Source organism: Protopterus annectens, chromosome 13.part0, assembly GCF_019279795.1.
Source record: "Protopterus annectens isolate FY-2018-M chromosome 13.part0, PAN1.0, whole genome shotgun sequence".
NCBI classification, from domain to species: Eukaryota; Metazoa; Chordata; order Ceratodontiformes; family Protopteridae; genus Protopterus; species Protopterus annectens.
The window spans coordinates 1,151,994,874-1,152,007,437 of record NC_056747.1 but is presented as its reverse complement, the minus strand read 5'-3'; the positions used below and the strand labels follow the sequence as shown (position 1 = coordinate 1,152,007,437).

Sequence of the window (12,564 nt, the reverse complement as noted above, 5' to 3'; positions counted from 1 at the left end):
GTTCTTTGCACAAGGGAAGTAAAGCAGAATGCGGACATGTGCAGTAAACAATGTTGTAAGTTAGGAGAGAGGAGGTGATAGTTATTGTTGGTAAGTCAGGATTGTCTGGCATACTATGGACCAGAGTTCAAGAGATGTGCGATGTACTGCTGTGCAAGGCCCAACTGTAAAGCAGACTTGCACCGGAGTAAGCCACTTATACAGAGAGCAAGTTTTTTTGGACTTTGGCCCTGTGTCTAGTTACAGGACATTTCCTTTGAGGACAGGAATAAACTCCATGTATTGAACATCTTTAAATAATGTCTTTTTTTTTTTTTTATCCCCAGCACCATCTAAGTAATGGATACAGCCACTTTTCTCCTACTTTTACTCCCTTGACCCTGTTTAGCGTTATTGGACACAGTTCTACTAGTTTTGATCCCTCCCACAACCCCATTTACGGTTCCTATTGCCATTACCACTTGGGAGAGAAGATTCCAGTATAGTGCTGTAGCAGGATGGATGTGAAGTCTGGTACCGACTGGGAGCACACAGACAAGATACATTTTTAAAGCCCTGACCCTGGCTTCCCTTATAATATAGCATACTACAGAATGTAAGAACATGTGCTTTATCTGTACTGGTCTAAGGTACAGGCAGCTTTGGCTGTAAGGGTGTGGGGTGTTTGTAGAATGCAGCTATATGGCCATTGGCCTATGCCAGAGTTGAGTATCGTTTGAGAGTCACTAATAGATTGTCAGATGCTGTATTTCATTCCACACCTGCTCTTTGATGTCAGTGAAGAAGATCTTTGCTTATTGTAGCAAGTAATGTTAGTATCAGTTCTACCACTACCTTAGCTTAGCTGATTAGTAACTGTCTGCTATTTTTGTACAGCCCTGTAAACAATGTCAGCTTCTTAGCCAGCGTGATGAACATATACTGTGTTTATGTTGTTGTCATGTTGTATTTAATTTATTCTTATTGTGTAAGCTCTGCTGTTCTCTTGATATATCATACTACCTGGGTTGAGTCTGGAATTGATTATATTTGATTAGTATTTTACTGCTGTACCCTTGTAAACTACTACCTGGCCATAAATGAGGAAATCCCCCCTACACAATTAAGCCACATTGCATTTGTATAGGATTTACAATCAGAACGACAAACAGTGTCATGTAAAGTTTAATTTATTTTAGGGAACACAATATAAATATCCATGTTCTTGAGAATCTAAGCAGTGTACTTATAGCAGGTCCATTCCATTTAGTCAGTGAATGCTGTTGCCTTGACTCCGTCACTTCTTCTGCCCTTCTGTCACTTTGTGCTGTTGTTTGCATGGCTGTCCTTGGTTTCGTCAGGCATAAGTTACGGAAGAGCCTGGTTCTTTCCTGCCATTCAGTTGATAACAAATTGCAGTACCTAATACCTTTGCTTACAGGTGTCAGTATTACAGAAACATGTGTTAGTCTCCTCTGAGAATTATGGTAGGACCTGTTGCCCTCCTTACAGGTATCAACATCACAGAAACTGCTCCTGTTCTACCACCAATCCTTATGGCACCTTCTTTTTTTGTGCACAGGTGTCAGTAGTACTGTGGTACCTGCTGGTCTGCCAGGTGTTGATGTAAGTAGGGTATCTCTTGCCCTTCTGACCATCTGTCAGCATCAGTGCCGCATCATATATGAAACCCTCCCACTTAGCTGTCAGCATCATTGTGGTACTAGAGATTCTGATATCCCACCCAGTAGTCAGTGTGCAATGTTTGTCCTTCCATTCTGCTCCATTGTGAATATCAATGTCGTATCATATTTCCTACCCTCTCACTCTGCTATCTGCATCAGTGTGACACTGTGTGTCCTACCCAGTGGTTTGTATCAGTGTGACATTATATATCCTATCCTCCCACGCAGCTGTCAGCATCAGTGTGGCACTATTTATTTATGTATCTAACATTTGTTTTACTGGGAAATTCTGACTTGTAATGAAGCCAGTTTTCAGCGGAGACCTGGGGAGAAATGCTCCAGACACATGTCTTTGTAAAATGGAAGGAAACCGGAGTACCCGGAGGAAACCCACATGGACGCAGGGAGGACATGCAGACTCTGCACAGAAGGCACCCCAGCCGAGAATCGAATCAGAGAACCTCTTGCTGTGAGGCAACAATGCAACCGCTGCACCACTGCGCCATCCAATCCTGCCTCCTACCCTGCCCTCCTGTCTGTCAGTGTCAGTGTGGCATCATGTATTCTACTTTCCAGCCCAGTTGTTATTATCAGTGTGTCCTTGTATATTCTACCTTTCTTACCAGTAGTCAGTATCAGTGTTACATCATATATCCGATCTCCATCTTGATCGGTATCAGTGTGTCCTTGTGTATCCTACCTTTTCTTACCAGTAGTCAGTATCAGTGTTACATCATATATCCAATATCCATCTTTGTCAGTATCAGTGTGTCCTTGTATATCTTACCTTTTCTTACCAGTAGTCAGTATCAGTGTTACATCATAGGTTCATACTAGGCTATCTGCCCTAGGGCATTTATAAGTCTAGCCAGAGTGTGTTTGGCTTTCGCCACCCATTTTAAATTAATTTTGCTATGCCCTTTTTCGAGGTTAGTATACTGTGCCTCTGTCTAACAGTGACACAGAAGTGATACCCGGGTAAACCTACGATCTCCCATCCACTCATCAAGATATATCCGATCTCCATCTTGTTCGGTATCAGTGTGTCCTTGTATATTCTACCTTTTCTTACCAGCAGTCAGTATCAGTGTTACATCATATATCCGATATCCATCTTGATCAGTATCAGTGTGGCTTTGTAGGTCCTACCTTCCTTACCAGTAGTCAATATCGGTGTTACATCATATATCCGATCTCCATCTTGATCAGTATCAGTATGGCTTTGTAGGTCCTACCCTCCTTACCAGTAGTCAGTATCGGTGTTACATCATATATCCGATCTCCATCTTGGTTGGTATCAAGTGTGTCCTTGTATATTCTACCTTTTCTTACCAGTAGTCAGTATTGGTGTTACATCATATATCCAATCTCCATCTTGATCAGTATCAGTGTGGCTTTGTAGGTCCTACCTTCCTTACCAGTAGTCAGTATCGATGTTACATCATATATCCGATATCCATCTTGATCAGTATCACTGTGGCTTTGTAGGTCCTACCTTCCTTACCAGTAGTCAGTATCGATGTTACATCATATATCCGATCTCCATCTTGATCAGTATCACTGTGGCTTTGTAGGTCCTACCTTTCTTACCAGTAGTCAGTATCAGTGTTACATCATATATCCGATCTCCATCTTGATCAGTATCAGTGTGGCCTTGTAGGTCCTACCTTCCTTACCAGTAGTCAGTATCGGTGTTACATCATATATCCGATCTTCATCTTGCTCAGTTTTGTGGCTGGGAATGAGGAATGTAAATATGAAAGTAACTGTGGTTGTTTGATTTCTTAAAGAATCATCTTCCCATGGTAAAAATAATACTGACACATACCTTGAATATATTAAATCTTTGCAGCTTACATGTAGCAAAATGTTATTGGTTTTTTTTTTTGCTTTTTGACAGTTGACCATTGTCTTCTGCTGGTGCCTCTCCTAAAAACAGCAGGTACTCGAAGTTTCCCCGAACCTGATCCAAAGAATATATATATGTATATATTTACATGTTAGTATAATTTGAAAAGAATGCTAGCAAATTAACTGCTCGGTTCAGATTTGTCTCCTTTGCAACTTTTGCTATAAAAGATGGATTTGTTCTCTTGTCACAAGATGTGGAGTACAGACAGAACGTGAAATTCAGACATTCTTATGGTGGAAGTCATAGCCACCTCAAAGAGAGTCTCTCAAGAAACAAATTTTGCAGTAGCAGCTGGTTCAAATGTGGGGTTGAGTCAAGTTTTCTAACCTGAAGTGTAAATCCCACAGAGGAACAGAATATTTAAGTGGTGGGTGGACAAGAACGGTACATTTGAGGAAAGTTTTATAAACATTGAAAGGTGTCAGAGGTAAAGAGTTGGCTCCTTGGTGGACATTTGAAATGGCTGCGAGATAGACTTCAAGTGTAGATTAGCTAAAGTCAAAATTTTGAAATGAATATTCCTAACTGGAAGGAGCCAGAGCTGTAAAAGGATTTAAATCATGCGCTACTTTTCAAGTGGAAAAGCAAGCCCACTCACTAATGTTTCTTTTCCTCATATTAGGTCCCTGAGCAGTAGAATTCTCTGCGCAAGTCATATCCTTGCATGAAAGGTCCCTAGCTATTGCCAAAGCTGTAGAAACCATGCAGTTAAGTGAAGGACACAAAGATCCTGATGAGGCTTGCTGAACATATGAATCAGAAGCAAAGAAACATCCTTGACCATTTTGCTGTTTTGATGTGAAGGGAGGTGTCTTGGAGGTTCAAAGAAGACATCTGGATCTCGTCAGTGTAGATGGAGAAGAGTGGACTGCACTGTGGTTATGCAAAAGAACTTTATTGCAACAAATTGGTGCAGACTGCTGGATCAAGAATCGACCTGAGATCCTTTGTTTTCTTGGGGACCAGGAAGAACCCGAAGTAAAAAAGCTTAGCCCCTTTCTAGTCTTGTGGCAACTTTTGGATTGTTCGTTATTTGTAACAGACTTAAAGTTTCTTTTCTTACTAAATATTTCTTATAGGCTAGGACATCTGGAAAGAGGAGGGACTATTGTCTGGAAAGGGAGATGAAGGAACCTGCATAACACATGTCAAAGTTGACCAAGCCCACTTTCGCATATTACAGTTATTTACATCAACATGTAGTTAGACAAACAAACCCAGACTGTCTGCAGAGTGCAGAAACCAGTGAAGTAGGTTGACTGCCTTTTTAAAAGCTGCTGCAGCCCCCAGTGACTCCTTCCAAAGATGTTATTATCTTGAAGCTGTTAGATGTGCCTAAACACATTTGATGCAAACTAAATTGTATCGTTGAAAAGATGCATCGCAAAGGCTGAGACTTAACCCCCAACAGTTTGATGGCCTTTTCTTTTCCAGTTTGGCATTTATTGCTCATTGAAATAGCAGGATTCCATCAAAGGGTGTATTCATGAAAATGTCCTTTGGAATCTCAGTGAAGTCAGTTAGAGTCAGCCAGGAGTGTTATGTTATAGCCATGTCAATGCCTACAGCTCTTGGTGAGCTATCTGTTGCATTATGTGTAAGGGGTATACTTAGATTGGATATGCAGGATGAGGTTTACAACTGGATTGTAGTTTTTTCTTTAGCACCCTATTTGACAACCCTTCCACAGGCTTGGATGTTTCCTTTAACACGTGTGTCTGGAGCCTGGTCACGTGTGTCATACAGCTCACTGCTCTCACAGTGAAGGTGGATGATGAATAAACTCACTTTCCAAAGGTTCCCGAGTGACTTTTTTATTGGGGGGGGTGAAGAACTGGGTTGTGTGGTGTGGGAACCTTCTTAAGTACAGCTAGCTGCAGCCACTGTGGAATAAACCTCAGGGGTACCCTTTACAACTTTCCACCTGTAGGATTCCAGAGTATCCTTTCCTGCCTCTTTGGTGTATAGGAGCCTCTACATTTGAATTTGTCATGCTGACTCTATCACTAACCTAGAAGAAAAACTTTGTGACTGAAAGCCTTACTCGGTATGAGTTCGGATTTAGAGGGGACGTCAGGGATCCATACTGCTTTTGCCTGAATATTTTAAGGATTGTCCCACACTTGGGGTCATCTGGAAGGATCATGGGAATGGCTGCTCATTCTTGTCCATGTCTGGGGTGGGAGGCTCTGGAGATACTTCCTCTTGAACCTTGTTTTTCATGGGACTGTTGGTAGGGAAGACTCTGAAGCTGAGCAAGTAGGCCTGTATAAACATGTAATAACTGCAGTCAGACAGCCACCCACTGATATTTGAGTAGTGAGGTGGACATACATTAATACTGGCACATGTGAGCCTGCAGATGACATGGTAGTCTAGATCTTTTAGCCCATACAGAATAGCCTGCATCATCAGGTTCAGCACCAACCGAGTCTCCTGTCAAGCCAGTGGGCTGTGATATTGAAGGGTCAAGGACAGGCCAGTCTCAGCTCGTAAACTCAAAACTCTCATAATCATTTAGGTCAGCACCAAGTGTATCAACACCAACCTGGAGGCTAAGTCCAAGGATGGGGTGCAATAGCTGGCCCAAAGGGCATCAGGACTGACACCAGCCCTGAATACTCAGCCACCAGTACTGATATGAATGGAATGCCCATTATCAAGGACCTCAACCTCAAAGTGCTTGACATTGATGGAAGTATCATCGTCTGGGCAGATGAGGTTAAGAGCAGCAGCCCTGAACTCAGTGCCACTGTTGACCTGAAGGTGTCCATCTGCAGTAGCCATGACATTGACTGGTCCACTGACAGTTATTTAGGAATTAGGATCTGGACATGACCCAGTGAGGGAAGAGAAGGTACAGTGACAACAAATTCTGGAAGTGAAGGAGCTTGACTCAACCTGATGTTATTAAGGAGAGAACCCGATACCATACGTACTGCATTAACATAAATGCCTTCCATATCTTGGAATAGTCCATCTTGATAGAAACAGAATGCTTGGACCTGATAGACCTTACTGAGTGGTGTAGAGGTGTTCTGAGCTATAGTACTGAAGGAGCTGTTTACTTAGCTTTGTGTGACACGTGATGGTTTCTGTGTAGGTAAATACTACAAGGAAGCTGTCTCGCAGAATTTATGAACAGTTGTTAGAAATAAAGAAAAAAAGAGTTTAACAGTGCGTTAGCTAAACATATGAAATGTAGTTCTTTTAAAAAGTTTTATTTTTTGTGTTGGATCTTGTTGTATAAAAGACTTTTACAGGAAATTTAAACAATGAAATGTAGTGTAGGGAAGTTAACTGGTATCTTATTTTATTGCAGATAAAACACCTGGATTAAATTAAGCTATAAACATTAAATGTTTATTAAATTCTCAATGGATATTAAAATGGAATTTGTAATAATGCACATAAATATGTATTTATGTGTTTTTATTAGAAGCAATTTTTTAAAAAGAAGAGTGCATGTATTGTCAATAGTGATTGGTCAGATGATGTATACATGTGATTGTTTTGAAATGGTATAAAGTGGAGTGTTTGTTTTGGTAATTTATTTCTGAAGTTTGTGCCATCAAAAAAAGAATGAAATGGGTTGCAACATTTTTATGAGTTGGTTTTCATTTTATGGTTCTAACGTGTTTTGTTGTTTTGATTGTTAAATTATGCATTACCCTACAATGGAGAAGTGAGAATACATATTACCCTCTAATGGGAAGGTGGGAATATGTGTTACCCTACAACGGGGAAGTGGGAAACACCTTTTGGTGCTTTCACAGCACTCACTTTTGAGCTATGTAATCGCTATTGGAAGTCTCAGTACTGAGCAAGTCGTATGTCACCAGAGTAACCAAGCAGAATAGGCGTATTACTTTATATACATACATTTGTTAGACAGAGTTCAGGTGTTCATTTCTAGAAGAGTTCACCACTTACATATGGGCCTGCTTGGTAGGGACTGGAGGTTGAAGTAGAGCTGCAGTTTAAATGAACCTCTGCTGTTCCTTTTACAGACTACTAGTGTAGGGGGCTACCGTGAACAGTGATAATGTTTAATAGGGTTTAGAGGTCAAGGGCAACCTAAGACGATGAGCACAACTGATGCATTTTTACAAGGATCTAATGGTGGGAAGAGCGCATAATCGAGGCAGCAATACCCACTGTATTTTTAAGTCGTAGGCAATACCTCCCACTTTGGTACATTACTTATGACACAAAGAACAGAGAGGAGCATGTCATTAATCCCTCTTGGGGAGGAGGAAGAGGAGGAGAAGTACCACACTACACAGAGTGTTATGTGTATGTTATATGGGTAGAGGAGGACAGAGAGATGTATATGTATTACTTCTGGAGCACAACACATTTTACACTTTACAGTCTTGCTTCATTTTCCCTTCTTTTGTTTGGAACATGGCAAAGGCTTCCTGCCACCAGGGGCATCTTGTTATTTCTACATTGCAAAGCCTCCAGTAGTCGGTGTAATACAGTCAGGATGATGTCTGAGCTAGGTGACAATAGGATACCAATGATTTTTTTTTTGTTATTGTTGTGAAAAGTCATGCCTTAGTTTGTTTACTACAGCTGTCTAAAATCTTGCACGTTCACTACCTGTAAAATTTTAGTTTTCTAGAAGATAAAAGCCTTTCCCAGTGATGCCACTGGCCCTAGTTATGCAAACTCTAAAGTCACTAAATGAGTGTAAGTTGTATTTTAAATACCAGGATATTTTCAGACATGACGATTTAGCACATGGCACCCACAGTAACACGTAGTCTATTTTGCATTGCCGGTGTTTTATGTATTGCTTCTATGGTAATAGCAGCTGTTGGAACAGATTGATATATGGAGACTTCATGCTATGACTTTGACTGTCGTTGATGAAGTGTGCAAGTGATATAACTTCAGTTTATTCAAGCAGATCTTATTTCATATGCATTTATGTATATATACAGCACAGTGGTCCGGACGGCACAGGGGTGCCGTGGTTTGTGTTGTCGCCTGACTCCAAGATGTTCTCTGGTTCAATTCTTGGCTGGGGAACTTTCTGTGCTGAGTCTGCATGTCCTCCCTCCGTTTGTGTGGGTTTCCTCCAGGTGCTACGGTTTCCTCCTACATTGCAAAGACATGCATCTGGAGTGTTTTTTCCTGGGCCTCTGCTGAAAATTGGCTTGTTCCAGTTTGGACTTTTCCGTTAAACAAGTGTTAAATAAATAAAATAAATAAGTGTGTGTGTACTCTCTTTCTATTGCCAAACTTTGTAATGCCTTCCCATCATCAATCAGGACCACTAGCAATGCTTCAAAAAGTCCCTACGTATGCACCTCTCAACTCACTGGCACAGCTCATGCTCTAGCCCTCAGCCTCCCTAAACCTGATTCCCTAACACAAATCTAGGCCACCTTTCCTCTCAAACTGTTGTGTCCCCTAATATACACAGCAAAATAATTTGTATCTAGAACTACTCTTAAACTGTACTAACATTCGTACTCACAGACACTCTCATTCTTATGAGTAAATATATATTAGTACTGCAACTGTCTGTTAGTACACCTAGCTGAGACACCTCAAAAGCATAAACTTTATATGTTATACTTAACTGACTTCAGTATTGAGCTTCTACCTGTGCTTAACTATGTCTTTGCACCTTTTTTGTTACCTAACAAAATTATTGTCTATTTAACTATGTCTGAAAATCTTGACTGGATGTACATTTTGATTGTAAATTCTGTTGTATGTATATCTTTATGCGGAGCTTTTCTCCCAAGGCCTCCACTGTAAAAGGGCTCACTTCGGCCCACTGAACTTTTCTCTCTCAAACACACACACACACACACACACACGCACACGCACACACACACACATTTCTGTTGAAATGTGGCTCAAAGAGTTGTATTCTGACATGATGTACTAAATCTTATATTAGCCGAAAATGAGTTTCACTTCATTTTGCTGAAAACCTAAAATTTTTGCAGCATGCAGTTTTTTTCATAAGCTAATGTTCTATGAGCTCATTTTATCAATTAATAAATATTGCCAAAACTTTCTAATACTCAACCAGTTTCTGTACTTAGCTTACAAAATGAGTAACTTTAACTAAATATCGGTAGTATGAGACTGTACATTTCTTTTCAGTTTTTTTGTTCCATAATTGCTATGTGGTTTCACATATTTTTCCCTGTTACGTACCTGAAGGGCACAGTTGCTGACTGTATCAACTGATTTTCCTTTGGCAGTTACCTGTACCCATTGAATTCTTATGAAGTTATTTGTGTTCACCAGTGTCAATACAAAATAAGTGAATTATTTATTCTGTGTATTTTGTATACTCAATGTCCTAGTATGTTTACTAACTGTGCTTGCTTTTAAGGCAGATGTATAACATTTGTGGTGCACAAAGACCGTTTATCACTTTCACTTTATCCATTTGGTGACTGCTTTTGCTATTACTGAGGTTTATACCTGTTCATCAGAGGTTTACTCTCCTACCTTGTCAGTTTGCTTCTGCAGTTAATTCACTTCCATTAACCCCTTTGAAATCTGTGAAAAGCATATCATCTTTCACTATTCTACTGATGAATGGTGGGTAGTTTGTGCAGATCGGCCTGCCCTGAAATCAAAAGGATCCTTCTTTCATTGCGAGGAAGGTATGATGTGTTCAAGGTATCTTGCTGTGGCTTCTATACAGATGACCCTAACCTTTACTCAGCTGATGTCAGTTATGGATGTGGTCTCATCTGTACAACTCTGCTACTAGGGGCTAGATCCTGGTCCTACAAAATTAGTTAAATTTCATCTTGAATCTCAAGGGACAGTTATTTAATAGGTTGTTCTTGTCTGAGGAATTTTGAGTTTCCCTTCAATGTTTAAAGAGGCACTAATTTTCCTTCTCCTCAAGAAAATCACCTCTTGGTTAAAACAACTTGGAGATTTGCTGCCCTGTGTCGTACCTTCTTTTCTTAAACAAGCTTATTCCAATTGATCCTTGCAGTCTGGTTTTAGATCAGTGCAGTGAGATGGTCTTTGTATGAGGTGTTATTTTGTGACAAACAACTGTGTAGACACACGTACCTTCAGTAATTCTTGTGCGTGGAAGAAAACAAGTACAAAAATCCACTGAACCTGTGCCCAGAGCTAAAAAAAAACTGTACAGAAAAGCAGTAGTGATGAAGACTTATTTGAAGTTGCAGTTGGTTTACTTTTATGTTGTTTGTTTCGCTAGATCAGAGCTGTGTTGCAGAACTGAGGAAGATTTGAATAAACATTTGGATTTGACAGATAAATCCTGGTTCTCCAGCTACCTTTCAAACAGATCCCAAGCTGTGAGATGGGGCCAAGCCACCTCTACTTTTCTTCCTACCCCTACCGGAGTACCTCAAGGTTCCATACTCGGCCCATTACTATTCAGTATCTTTATTAATGACTTCCACAAAGCCATTCCTAACACCAAAATTGTGCAATATGCTGATGATTCCACTTTGATCTGCTCTGCCTCTAACCTAACATACCTCCAAGCCCTAACTCAAAGTGCCTTCTCAACCACTGAAAACTGGATGCTACAAAATCATCTCTCCCTAAATGCTAACAAAACTAAGGTCCTCCTTTTCTCCCCCTCTAAATCCTCCTCTCTTGATAAAAACTCATTTCAAATTACCAGCCTTAGCAACTCCTCTATTGAGATTGTACCCTCCACCAAACTTCTCGGTGTTACAATTGATGACCAACTAAAATTTAAAACCCATATCGAGCTAAACATAAAAAAAACACACATAAAACTAGGCTTACTGTATAGAAACAAACCACTTCCTCCCTCCTCATTCCAGACTAACCCTTGCCTCTACCAACCTCCTTCCCTCCCTCCTGTACGGAGCTCCCCCGCTCACTAATCTTTCATCCACACTTACCTCCAAATTGGAACTATGTTACAACAAAATCTCTAGATTTGCCACAAATGCCAAATCCTCTTCTCATCACTGCACCTCCCTTCACTCTCTAAACTGGCTTGAACTTCCCAATCAACTTAACTTCCTCCAAATCACCACAGCTTTCAAACTATTGTTCCACCCTTCTAACTGCCCTGCTCTTTCTAATATTCTACAACCTTATACCCCCCTTAGACCACTTAGATCTTCTCAACAAAACCTGATCGCAGTATAAAAACCCCAGCACCCTGCAGGTCAGCTTCTCTTATCCTTTACCCTAGCTAAAAAATGGAATGCCCTGCCCTCGACACTAAGGACATGTACCAACCTTAATAACTTCAAAACCCAACTTCATTCCTACCTCTATCTAAACAGAATTTGCAAATGCACTCTTCAGCCTACAACTCTTAAACTATCTTCTCCCTTTTCTCCAGGCTAACCTCTTCCTATTCTAACCTCTTCCTATTCACCTTCCTATCCTTTCTAAAAATATTTAGCTTAGGTAACAAAACAGTAAAATTTGATTTTCATGATGTAAGCCTTTTTCCTCCTTAACAAAATTGAAATTGTTAGTGTTTATTCTTTTGTAACTACCTGTTATCTGTAATACATACTGTCTATGACTTTTCATGTTAATTGAAACTGTTTTGGTAATCAAAATATTATTAAACTGTTGTATTTCCTTGTTGGAGCTTTTCTCCCCGAGCCTCCACTGAAAACGGGCCCCCAAGCCCAGTGGACCTCCTCGGTAATCAAACTGAAATAAATAAATAAAATAAAATAAAATAACTGCTTCTTTTTCTGTAGCATTTCTTTTAGTTCTTGGTGGTGGTTCAGTGGATTTTTATTATTTAGTCACCGCTTATAACAAGAGATATTGTGTATTTGATCTTTTTCCTCTGATCTCTCAGTGTTTTTTGACAAGAATCACAGTATCTTGACTGAGCACCTTTAGTCCCACTCTGGGTGTGGGTCTCACCTCTCTGGTCACAGTTAGCATGTGATTTGTGGTATTAATACCTCCATTTGCCATGCAATTGCCTGCATGGTCCCCTAGGATTTGATTTTGGCA

At 40.3% G+C, this 12,564-nt stretch overlaps 1 protein-coding gene across 1 annotated transcript in view; it reads left to right on the top strand.

The window, feature by feature from the left end:
* The window catches only part of PPP1R9B (protein phosphatase 1 regulatory subunit 9B), a 1,137,073-nt gene that overhangs the window by 283,424 nt on the left and 841,085 nt on the right, over positions 1-12,564 (top strand). The window lies entirely within an intron of this gene.